Source organism: Mirounga leonina, unplaced genomic scaffold, assembly GCF_011800145.1.
Source record: "Mirounga leonina isolate KUSES-001 unplaced genomic scaffold, KU_Mleo_1.0 Mir_166, whole genome shotgun sequence".
Lineage (NCBI taxonomy): Eukaryota > Metazoa > Chordata > Mammalia > Carnivora > Phocidae > Mirounga > Mirounga leonina.
The window spans coordinates 33,482,919-33,495,346 of NW_023270418.1; the positions used below are offsets into that span (position 1 = coordinate 33,482,919).

General features: G+C 55.9%; 1 protein-coding gene across 1 annotated transcript in view; it reads left to right on the forward strand.

Moving 5' to 3' along the window:
• Positions 1 to 12,428, forward strand: part of LRP5 (LDL receptor related protein 5) — a 98,650-nt gene that overhangs the window by 15,509 nt on the left and 70,713 nt on the right. The gene's annotated exons all lie outside the window — the stretch shown is intronic.

Genomic DNA, 12,428 nt, shown 5'->3' on the forward strand with positions numbered 1-12,428 from the left:
CTCTGCCATGGCCTTGGGCCACTTCCGGGAGCGGGGAGCTGTTGAACCGAAATGGTATGTAATCAGAATGCTATATTTTGTCGAAAATAAGAATGTTAGTAACGGGCTGGTTTCTGGCAAGTCAAACTGGGACTCTGAAATACATATTTTTCCCTGCTCTGCCCTAAACCTTCTAATTAGTGAAAAACGCACATTTGCAAACATCAATCAAATGTCGTATTTCCGGGGCGCCTGGGTGGCTCAGGCATTAAGCGCCTGCCTTCGGCTCAGGTCATGATCCCAGGGTCCTGGGATCGAGCCCCGCATCGGGCTCCCTGCTCCTCAGGGAAGCCTGCTTCTCCTTCTCCTACTCCCCCTGCTTGTGTTCCCTCTCTCGCTGTGTCTCTCTCTGTCAAATAAATAAATAAAATCTTAAAAAAAAAAAAAATGTATTTCCTATAAACTCGTCCTAGGTATCACTGAGTTGGTAACATTCCATGGGGGCTAAATTAGGGCTTGCAGAGTGCGTGTGTGCATGTGTGTGCGAGAGAGCACAAGGGAGTGGGAGGGACACACTGGGGTGCCTGTTGGTGAGCCCTGGCACCCGTTTCCTTCCCTAGCAGGCGCTTGGGCCTCTGCTTCCGGCCCCCTCACCTGTCAGCACCTGCTGGGTCACTGCAGCGAAATGGATATATTCACCCAATTCAAACATAGTTGGTAGCGGAAATGGCTTCAGGGAGAAGCACTTTCCCTCACAGGGAAATCTCTGTGGTGTTTGTAACCAGACCCTGACATCCACCACCAATGGGCTCCGTTAAGGGACTCTGTTTTGGACAGGGCGATTTGTTTCTGGTAACCGGCCCTGGTGTGGGCTGGGTCCTCCCTCACTGGCATTGGGACCGGCTCTGGGCCCCCCCGCCATGCGCTTCTCTGGCCGGGTCCATGGACGTGACCTTGGGGTCGCAGTCAGTTGGGGTCATTTCCGGTTCTGTGCTGTGTTGGCGGGTAGGATGCTTTCTTGCCCGTGTGGACCAGTGTCCTGGAGCTTGTCGGGTCATTTGTATCTGGGGTGATTTGTTGCATATCATTTCCCAGTAACCAGATGGAGAAAGCCTCTTTGTTAGGACTGACATCCTCCTGGTCGGAAGACCATGTGGCCCCAGAGAGCCCCCAGCCTTGGACACCAGTCTTCCTTTCCACGAAAAGGGGAGGAGGTGGCTGGGGGGTGGGAAGTGAGTGTGCCGAGCTGGAGATGGCCGGCATTCCAGGATCTGCCTCTGCCCAGTGTCTGTTGATGTGTCCTGTTCAGTTTTGCTTTTGTGTTTCCCGTTTCACTTCACCTTCAGGCCAGTATTTTTTTTTTTTTTAAAGATTTTATTTATTTATTTGACAGAGAGAGACAGCAAGAGAGAGAACACAAGCAGGGGGAGTGGGAGAGGGAGAAGCAGGCTTCCCGCGGAGCAGGGAGCCCGATGTGGGGCTTGATCCCAGGACCCTGGGATCATGACCTGAGCCGAAGGCAGACGCTTAACTACTGAGCCACCCAGGTGCCCCTTCAGGCCAGTATTTTTAAAAATGTGTCCCCTAGGTCAAAACTGCACGGTGCTCTTTCATCAGATATACTTGGGAAATCCTGGGTATAGGACATGAACTAGGTTTCCTCACTGCGGGATTTTTCAGAGCCTTTAAAACGGCAATTACATGCTAGACTATGTCCCCCTCTCCCTAGGCTCACTTTACAGGTTGGGGAAAAAGGGTGGTTACTGGTGTGTGAGTTGGGTTGTGCCCAGAGTGACATGGGACATCCCCGGCACTCTTCTTTCCTGTCACCCTCGCTTTGGTGTGGCTTCTTCACACTTGTCACCCCTGGGAAGTCTCACTCTGCTGACTGTATGGAGTCTAGCTTTGTGTCTGAGTCCAAGGTCAGAGTAAGCTCCTACCCACTCCCGTCAAGAGATTCGGTGAGATTTGTCAAGTTTGACATTCTTTGAGATTGCTTGTTGGTTGCTTTTGGGATTTGTCCCCTCAAATAGACTTGGATGAGGAGTGGCATGGTGGGAGGTAGTGGAGGAAATAGCCAGTTTAAGATCAGGGGCTCCACCCCTCGGCCCCCCCCCCCCCATTGTATGCTGTGTGGCCTCAGATAGCTGCTGGAGGGATTCGTCATCTTCAAAAAAAAAAAAAAAAGAGAGAGAAATAGATAAAATTGCTGCTCCATCAGGCCCGGGGGGCGGGGGGGTGGTGTTTTGAGATTGAGTTGGGTTAAGGTAGAGGGTGGTGAGCGCGCAGTAGGCCCACAGCAGATTCCAGTTCCTTCCTCTGCCCATCCCTCTGCAGGTTGGGCTGGGGAACCAGCATCCCGGCGTCCATTGAGAAGGGGTTTCTGAGATTTGCAAGGTGTGAGGCTTGCTGACCATCTGACAGTTATCCCTGGAACGTGTCCTGGGTTGGGGGTGAGCCTATGCTGGGTGGGAATTAGGGCCACACAGTCACCCCTGGAAGGGGCCCATGTCACTTGGGCCAGGGTTGGGACCCTTAGACTGGCCCCTGGGGGCATTGGGCTACCCGGACTGCTACCCAGGGGTCCCTCTGGCAGGCCCTCGGTGGGTCTGTGCCAGGTCCTGGGCCTTTGCTTGTCTCCCAGGACTTTGCGGAGTAGCTGAGCCCAGGTACAGCCCCCCTCATGCAGGAGGACAGCGGGGACCCCCCCAGCCCATCTCCCTGTTTAATGAAAATCCTCTTTAAGGGCTTCCTCTAAGCTTCTTTGTGCTCTAAGGTGTCTGAAACTTTATTTTCTTTGTATCTTTTGCAACTGATTTCTTCTTTCCTGCCCCACCCCCCAAACCTGCCCCTGTCGTTTCCTGTCTCCCTGCTTCCCTGACCTTTGAAATGTGGTCCCTGCTCAGGAAACTTGCCTGGGCCTCAGGGTTAATTACCCTGTGTGTGTGTGTGTGTGTGTGTGTGCGCGCGCGCGCGCGCGCGCGGGTTAGGAAACCTAGCATGGCAGTTAGGGAACAGCAGAAATGGGGCGACCAAGCTGGAGGAAGAGGGCTGGCTCTGAGCGGCACCATGAGCCCAGGCTGGAGAGCCTGTTGTTGGAGGAGCAGGTGGGGAGACACCAGGAGCCCAGCAGGTGCAAGGCAAGCCTGAGGGCCTGGCACCAACCCGCGTGGCTGGGCTGGGACAGGGAAGGTAGGATGGGAGGTGGTGGCCTTGCTTCTGCAGCCAGTGATGTGCATAGACCTCAGGAAAGCGGCTTGATGAATGTCCACAGCTGCCGTCGTAGTCCAGGTCAAGAGTAGAACTTCTAGTGTTCCAGAAGATTCCTCGAGCTGCTTTCTAGCTTTCCCTTGCCCGCCTTGTCCCAGGAGGCACCACTCAAGTTTTGTCTGTTCTGAACTCCCCACCCTTGTGGTTGTAATAAAGCTCTTTCTTTGTATCACAAGCAGCCTTGGTTTGGAAGTAGATAAGCAGTCCTTCGTAATGGGTTATTGTCTTAAGCCAGCCTTGGCTATATCTGCTCTGGATTGGAAGCAAAATAGATTTATTTATTATTTTTGTGCAAACGTCAGCTTTCGTGCAAATGTCAGCATACCTGATCGATGGCTGGGTCATTATTGGGATAGCGCCTGGAACGGGAACGGCGGAAGGAGGGCCCTCTGCCAGAAGCCCCACGTGCCGGGGCCAGCCTCCAAGGCATGCGTCCCCTTGGGCAGCTGGGCCCTGCTCTGCATGGGCCCATGGGTGGCACCGGCCATCCCTGCCCCGAGGAGGTGGGGCGAGCTGGGTGGTCTCACGGAGGACCCCACTTTCACCTGGGCCGGGTGTGGGACCAGGAAGGGCTCGTGGGGATGGGAATGGCTAGAGGCATGGTGGGTGGTAGGGAATGGGGTCTCCTTGGTCTACTTTGGGGGGAGTGGGGGCCTGCGGGGAGCCTGGTGGGCTGGGACCAGGTAGGAGGTGGGAGAGGCGTTTGGGCAGATCCCCGGCTGAGTGGGTCCAGAGTGAATAGATGGGTGGGGCAGGCTTTGGGGGCTCTGACAGGGCAGGCTTTGGGGGAGCTGGGGGAGCAGAGTCTTCCTGGGGCTTTGGGAGAGGTTATCGAGGGTTCCGCTTGGGCTCAGCCTGTTCAGGCCGACAAGTTTGAGTTTGCTGAGCTTTCCATAAAAGGCAGAACATCTGTTCAGTTAGAGGAAACCCAACATTTATTATTGTTGTAAATGTCAAGTCTCCCCTTTAGAATCTAGTTCAGGAACTGCAGAATGTGTCACGGAGGGGAACCTATCGTAGTTGGGTGGAAGGCCCCAGATGGCGGGTGAAACTCTGTTGCTGGGATCGTGGTCACCCCGGCGCGAGGGGTCGCACGCGGGGCCTCTGTGCCCCAGGGACAGGGTGCCTCCCTTGCGCTGGGCGCCAGGGCAGAGGCGTGGGGTGGGAAGGTTCCCGGCTTTGAGGAACTGCCCACATAAAAGGGAGTTCGGGCATTTGATACGACCGTCATCGAGAAGTTGCCATGAGAAGCTGCAGTGGGATTTTGCTGAGATCACCGCCCCTGGTAGAGCCACAGACATTTCCTGCCATTTTAACATCCTTGCATTCCGTGCTCCGCAGACAAGTGCAGGTTCCTTGTACTTGGAGGTGAGGGACTGAACTTCTCTGAGCACAGAGCTGGGGAGACTTGTTCACTTGCACTTTTGGGGACCGCACCGATTTCTCCTTGATCGCTGTCATTTTAGCCAGATCAGCGCCTCTCATGCATTTCCCCTAGAACTTTCCTGCCCCGGGGGGGGCGGGGGGGGGAAGAGGCTTGCACAGCTCCTTAAACATGCCCCCACCCCAGCCCGAGTGCCTTTGAGGTATGCTTTATCTTAGCATTCAAGAGAATTCTGCAGTTTCTCTCTGTTCAAGTCATGCTCCTTTTTTTTTTTTTAAATGATGGTTTGAACTTTATCTGAGGTACCTAGGATTTTATCTAAGTAATAATATATAAGACTGTTGGGAAAAAATAATACGATTTTATAGAAGGACCCTAAACAAGATTTAAATAAACGTTCACGGATAGGAAGACACTATCCTAGAGATGTCACTTTCCCCCACATTGATCTGTGGATTTAGCACAACTCCAGTGCCCTTCCTTCCCCAGGGCACAGATGCTGGCCCCTGGCACGTGAGGAAACGGGGTGGTGACGGAGGTGCTGGTGGTGACATGGCCTGGGCACCCGGCCTCCGAGAAGCGGGGAGGGCTGCGGTGAGTGGTGGTGGGCGGCAGAGGCTGGGAGTGGCGGGGAAGTAGTTATATTGAGCAAATAAGTAAATGGATCGATGGTCACAAACGCCGGGTGTCCACTTCGGAGAAGCTGCTGACCAGCCCAGCAAGGGGAAAGATTAGAAAGCACCCCGGGAAGCGTGTAAAGTTGCGAGGACTGCTGTGCACTGCTGGATTTTTACCACGTGCACGCGCGCGTGAACACACACACACACACACAGAAGGAGACACAGAAATAGTTCTAGGTGTACGCATATACACACGACTGTCGACTCTCCTTACCTGTAGTCGTGTGTTCTGGAAAGTTGCCGCAGACATGAATCAGTGGAGGCGGGGAAAGGCAGGGTTGGCTTCCCGGGAGCCTCTGGTCACACAGCTGCTGTCTTGTGTTTCCCACGTGCTTTTGTTGAAAGACACCTTATTTCGCGTGCACTGCTGAGTCGTGAGCCCTGAACGCAAGGCCAGCAGGGCTGTGAGTCGCGCCTGAAGGAAGCTCCTCTGGCGCGTGTTGGTCTGTGAGGCGTGCAGGCCACACGGCACTCCAGCCTGGGGACCGTTTTTCACGGTGACCCCCACCACCGACAAGCACAGAAATATGAACAACACGGCGCTCACGAGGCCACAGAAGGGACACTGGCTTGCGGTGTGAGAGCGGAGACGCGAAGGCAGAGCGTCGCCTCCATCTCTCCTGGTGGGACATGCAGGTTGGGTGACAGTTCTCTCGCCTCTGCATGCGCGTGTCCGGGGACGGTCACAGACGCTCCACCGGTGACCTGGGGGCTGTAAATGAAACTTAGTGGGCCAACTCAGACATGGGGTGTGTATGGATAATGGGGGTGGCGTACGCTCGTGTTTTCAGGCTCTGTCTCCTGACAGCCCCGGAGACAGTGACGTCCCAGTGGCAGCGAGCCCCGCCGGTGGCCAGGGCCGGGCTGCCGAAGCTCACTCTCCCTGGGGAGGAACCAGAGCTTGTCACAGGAGAGGCCAGTGCGGGGCTGAGGGAGGGACAGGGTCACCAGTGCCTGGAGCGTATTATTGGCCAGAAAGTAAAGAAATCCTCGGGGGGCAGCGGGGAGGTGCCAAGGGGACACCGGAGCCAGCACGAAGGGAATCTCGCTGTCCGAATGTAGGGAGGTATGGACATCAGAGTAAACGGGAATATTGGATCGTAACCCGTTTAATGAGCTAGGAATAGGTGAGTCTACACTGGCTCAGATAAATGAATACGTAGCACATTGCACGTCGCTTTAACGACGGCCCAACATTTAAAAACAGAACCCCGAATGCAGGCTACACCTGTAGTTCCAAGTCCTTCTTCTCAGTAGCTTGTGATACCCTGTGACGTTACTACGCCATCCGTTTTGGTCTGTGCTGATGTGTTAAAATACATATCACATAAAATTTACTGTCTTCACCACGGAGAAGCGTCCAGCCCCGTGGCATGGAGTACATTCACGAAGTTGTGCAAGCATCCCCTCCACCCACCTCCCCTCCCACGGTGACGTCGATATGCTCCCGAAGCCAGGCTTTTGCTCCCAGACAGCAGCGCGATAAGCATCCTTGTTTGTCTTTCTGTCCTGCCGGCTACGCTGTACCTTTTTGCCTTTTCGTTTTGAGAACCCTTTAAGATTCCATAAAACATCCCAGCAGAGACTGTGGAACTCTGGGAGCCGGTTGTAAAGTGTGTAGGGGGGTGTAGAGGGCCCGAGACAGCCAGGACGTGCTGAGGAGGAATCAGGAGGGGCTGGCTGTGCCAGGTGTGGGGGGCACGCGGTTCTGGTTTGGGGCCGGACAGGTAGACGAGAGCAGGGGGAAGGCAGAAGTGGACCCAGGCATAGCTGGAGGTCTGGCATGAGCAGGAGAGGCGTGGCGGCTCCCGCCCCCGGGGATGGGGTGTGCCGGAGGGTAGTATCCATACCGGGTTTGAGAAACTGCTAGAAGGCATGCGGAGCTCTTAGATGTTGGGTAAGTTGCTTGTAAGCCATCCTGAGTAAAATTACCTCGAGTGCATGGATGGATCTTGGTATTGAGCCTGGGCACGCTCGGCATTCACAAAGTCTTATTCGTCCTTCCAGGCTCTGGTCTCCCTTCCTCCAGGAAGCCTGCCAGGTCCAGCCGAAGGTTCATTCTCCTTCAGGCTCCAGAAACCTCCCATCTGTGGCACTCACTGGCCATTTCTGCTTGTTTAGGTTAACTGTGTGTGTGCAGCGTGTGTCCTGCCCAGCTAAATTTTAGGCTCCTTGAATGTGGCCCCACGTAGTCTTCCTTCCCTCGAGGGCTGGTGTGGGGCGAAGGGTCACTCCTGGCTGATAAGCCACAGCTTGTGTCCGGGCCTCACTTGCTCTGGTGAGCACTGTAACGCTTGGTGAGTAACAGTAGGGCATGTACTAGAAGCATTGCCTCTTTGGTGCGGAATCAGAGGATTGGGTTACCTTGAGTTGGGTTGTATTTAGTGTAACCATGTGAACGGTGTAAAATGCGGCCTATTGGAATGGAAAGCCAGACATCTGCTATGAATTCTATATATAAATACTGGATATGCTTACATGGGGTAGAGTGGGATGGCTCAGGCTGGATTTTCAGACTCCTGATCCTACTGCAGTGGGGAAATGGATCACGGGTCCTGGCCCCCAAGGGAGGAGGGAGAAGGAGCTGGCTTTTGTCCGACGCTGATTGGCCGAGGGGGGCTGGGAACATCAGACCGCCTGCAGACAGGTGGGAGGACCTGCTCCCGGGCCCCTAACGGGGAGGTATGGAGAACCCGCAGGACTCTTTGGGGTGTCCTGAGGGTCGTGGCAAGAAGGGGCCGTGGAAATCCAGGGCCACAGAGAGGGTAATCTGTGCCTGGTTAAACCAAGGAAGAATGTCCCAGGGGGATTTAGTCTGCTCGGGGCACGGGGGTGCCTTTTAAGAGTAGATCTCATTTCCTGCCTCTAAAGTTTTGCCCCAAATCTCACGGCGAGAGGCCAGGTCCCGAGAGGCCAGGTCCCCTGGGTCCGAGTCCGGGCACATTCCTTTGGAGCAGAGCTGGCCCAGGGCTGGATGGAGGAAATAATTACTACCCCACCCCGGCTGCTGTCTACTGAACATTTCAGATGCGCTGCTTCTGGGCTGAGCCCTTGGATGAATTGCCCTGGTCAAGCCTCACAGTCTCCAAAGTGGAGGTAACGGCGATCACCCCCATTTCAGACCAGACGTCGTGGTCCGAGAGGGCTGGGTCTGAGTGGTCGCCCCGAGCTGGCTCCGGGGCTCACACCCTGTCTGTTGGCCCTTCTCATATATGGTCCTGAAAAATATATTGGCACAGATAACTTCGTAGCAACATAAATGGAATTCAGGGCGAAAACGTGACAAGTATATGTACCCGGAGACCCGACAAGGTCATCTTCCCCAGTGTCCTTTTGAGTCTTCGGCGCGTCAGCATTGACTGTCCAAGTACAAATTGGGGCTTAGTTAGGTTGGTGGGTGTGTTTCGACCCAACATGCTATCGTGCACGTTCTCTGATGTCACTGCAACCGCTTTCTTATTACTTTTGTGGATGTGATTTTACACCGGGAGAGCAGTCTGGTTACCCCTGACTTTGGAGAAGTTTTGTTCGTTTTTTGTTACAAATAAGACTGCAGCAAATACTGCGACCAGGATGTTCCCTAGGATGATTTCCTGCCAGGGAGAGGGTTTACATGTTTTCATGGTCCTTAATACCGGTTGCCACTGTGATTTCCGAAAGGGTTTTCCTGGCACCCGTGGCCACGAGGTGACAGCCTGGTTTTTCATGGTGACCTGTGTGGGTTCCGGAGCTGGGAAGTGGCTGGGCCCAGCGGCTCCCACTCCCACTGAGCCCAGAAGTTCAGGCCGTGAGTCAACAAATCCTCCCTGGGTGGAGTGACCTGGGGCAGGTCAAGGTCCCTTTCCCAGAGCTGCAGTTACCTCAGCTGAGACCCCTGACCCGCGGGGGGCTGCGGGATGAGAGGGGCTTGGGCCTGTGGGCATGCTGCCTGGCAGGGAAGGAGTACATAGGACCAGCGTCTGCTCCGCCCACATGGTTCACCCCAGGACCTTTGCATGGGCTATTCCCTCTGCTGGTGACGCCTTCCCTTCCACCCTCCCTCACCCCTTCACGTCTGCCTGATTGTCACTTTCTCAGGGGGACTGTCCTGACCATCTTACCTGAAATGACAGCCCCCACTCCCAGACCCCTTACCCTGCTCTGTTTTTCCAAACCATAGCATTGATGTTTCAAGGTACTAACTTGGCCTGTCTATTGTATTTATTGCTTATTGTCCGTCTCCCCGTTGCAATATGGGCACGAAGGTGGGTTCCTCGTGTCCCAGAGGGTGCTACACAGCCGTCTGTCCCCACTCTCCTGGCTGGCTCTGTCCTGCTCTCAGTGCAGAGCACCACCCGTCTGTCCTGCTGTCCTGAGAGCTTCCTCGCCTTTCTGCTCTGCTCTCGTCTCTTCCATCTGGCCCTGCTCCCACCACATCCCCATGGCAGGCTGGCTCCTGTCCGTCCTGTCCCCAGCGTCTTTCCAGCCATGTCTCCCAGTGGGAAGGCCCCGTTGGCCAGGGTTGCCTAGGCCCTGAGCAGGCCACCGGGAGAGTGGGTGCTGCCTGTGTCAGCTGGGGAAGCCCCCCTCGCTGTGAGTTCCCGGGGGACTGGGGTGAGGCTGGTGCCTCTGGGGACTCGGGAGTGGAGCGTGCCATGCTTTCTAAACATCCTGGAAGCAGGAACTGCTCCTCCTGGAAAGAGCCTGCCTGCTGGGGCCATGCCTGCCCGGGCTGCAAGGAAGCTTGCCTGCCGCCCACCCACCCACCCATCCCTGGCTCTCCAGGGTGGCTCCCCTCCCCAGGAGTCTCAATTTGGGAAAAGCACAAGAAAAAAAAAACCCCCCCCCCCCCCCCATCTGTGGCCTTTGAAGGGTGCACCTGAACTGCCCAGAGTGTAAACCTTGGTGAAAATGTGGTCTTTCCAGTTTGGGGAGAAAGTACAGAGCAGAGCTAGGATTTTTTGTGCCTGGGGCAGCTTCCAGGAGCTCCTTCCTCCCCCCCCCCATCTCCCCAGCCCAGGCACCTCAGCTGTAGGGTTGGGTGTTTTGGGTTTCTGGCTGACACCGGGGCTGGCGACTCCCCCCACCCGCCCCCCCACCCCATACCTCCTCCATAGCGCCTCCCCTCCCGGCTAGAGAGCAGCTGATTGGAGACTGCTTGTCTGTGGGGCCGTTCACCTGATGATGCTCACAGCTGGCACGTCTCCCCTGCAGCCCCTCACCTGTCGTCACCAGCCAACACTTGAATACCTGTGGCCACAGGGAGCTTGCTCCCTCCTGAGACAGATGCTAACTTATAGAACGAGAAGTCAGCAGCTTCCCCCTGCTTGCTTTAGCAAGGGGTCGTCTGGCCAGAGCTGGGTCTTCCTTGGTAGGGGGACGTCATGGGGCCTTGGTGACAGCACCGTGTGTGCACCTGTGTGGGTCTGTGTCTGGGGAGAGGATCAGTTTATCAGAGAGCATTGTGGTCCTCAGAAGGTGAAGAACCATAGTGTGGAATTTCGACTCCACGTGCCCGGGCAGGTCATGCCTTGGCTGGATGAGTGGGGACGAGCCAGGGGACCTGGCCGCAGGGAACCTCAGGCGCCTGGGCACCGTAAACCTCGCGGGCAGGACGGGATTCCTGGTAATCATTGCTCTGGGTGGCCAGGAACAGCACGGTGATGATGAATGGGAATGTGCTCCAGGCTTGCCACGTCACCCGGGTGTGCTGTGGGGTCTTTGTTGGCCATGGCTTTGCCCGCCTCTTCACTCTGTCCTCCAGATCCCACATACAACCCTGTTTGCAGTGAAGGCCCTCCTGCCTCTGGTCCTCGTGGATTCTTCCTCCTCGGAAGGTTCTGGACTCTCCGTCGTCCTGAGCATCGTTCCCTTCCCCCACTGCGCTCTATGGCTGGCCGGCACCTAAGTCTCAGATGGCACCAACTGCTGGCCAGGCCGCTGGTGGTGGATGTCCCTCTTTACCCCCTGGAGCCTCTTACTGGGGGTGGGGACCTACACCCTTCTGGACTGTCCCCGTTTTCCTTCCCACCTCCCACAGGGCAGAGGTAATGCACCTTCTTAAAGTTGGGGTGCCGGAGGCTGGGTGGGGCGGGTGAACCGTATGTGTGTAGAGCAGCTGGGTGCTGGCCCTGGGCAGGGCCAGGAGCGTTCTTAGGCAGGTGGAGCCTCGGCATGTTGGGAGCGATTCCCGTAAGAAGCTGGGAAAACGGGAACAGTTCCATTTCTTAATGGTTAAAAACTTTTTAGTGAAGTAAGTATACACAGAAAAGTAATGCATTTTTACAAACCAAATACACCCCTGCAACCAGCACATGAACAGTGGTCCAAAGCGCAGAGGGCTTTGGAGCTCTGTTGAACTTGGCTGTGCAGGCAAGCCTTGTCTTACCCTTCCATGAAGTGGGCGCGTTGTCCTCCACAGCCCAGGCCCGTGCACGGGGTCCCCAGGACGCTTAGAGGGGAGCCCGCACGGCTCTGCGTACGTGTGTGAGCTGCAGAGAGCAGTCGGCCTGTGATGATGAATGTCCTTTACCGTCTGTCTGCATCTGCTTGGGGCAGGGAGGGGTCAGATCCGGGACAGACGTCCTTTGTGGCCGTCTCCTCCTTGCGGGAGGTCAGGATGCCCAGCTCAGATGTAGCTGCACCACCCCCGTTTGATCTTTACGGGCGACCCTCTCCGCCTCCTGACGTCGTGATGCCTGTGATGGTGGTCCCGACCTCGTGTCCCCGAGTCCTGCAGGGGCATGGCCAAGGTTGGAGCCTGGCACTCATTGTGGCGGCCTGACCTTGGCCGCCGCGGCACAGGGCGCCGTCAAAGGAGTTTGAGCTGGGGCGCCTGGGTGGCTCAGTTGGTTAAGCGACTGCCTTCGGCTCAGGTCATGATCCTGGAGTCCTGGGATCGAGTCCCGCATCAGGCTCCCTGCTCAGCAGGGGGTCTGCTTCTCCCTCTGCCCTCTTCCCTCTCGTGCTCTCTGTCTCTCATTCTCTCTCTAATAAATAAATAAAATCTTTAAAAAAAAGAAAAGGGGTTTGAGCTGAGGGGATGGCATTCCAGAGTGGGAAGCCGAGGCCACAGTCCCAGGAAGGGGCCTGAGCTGGGACAGCAGGTCTGGGAACTGAGGGAATCCTGAGGCTCT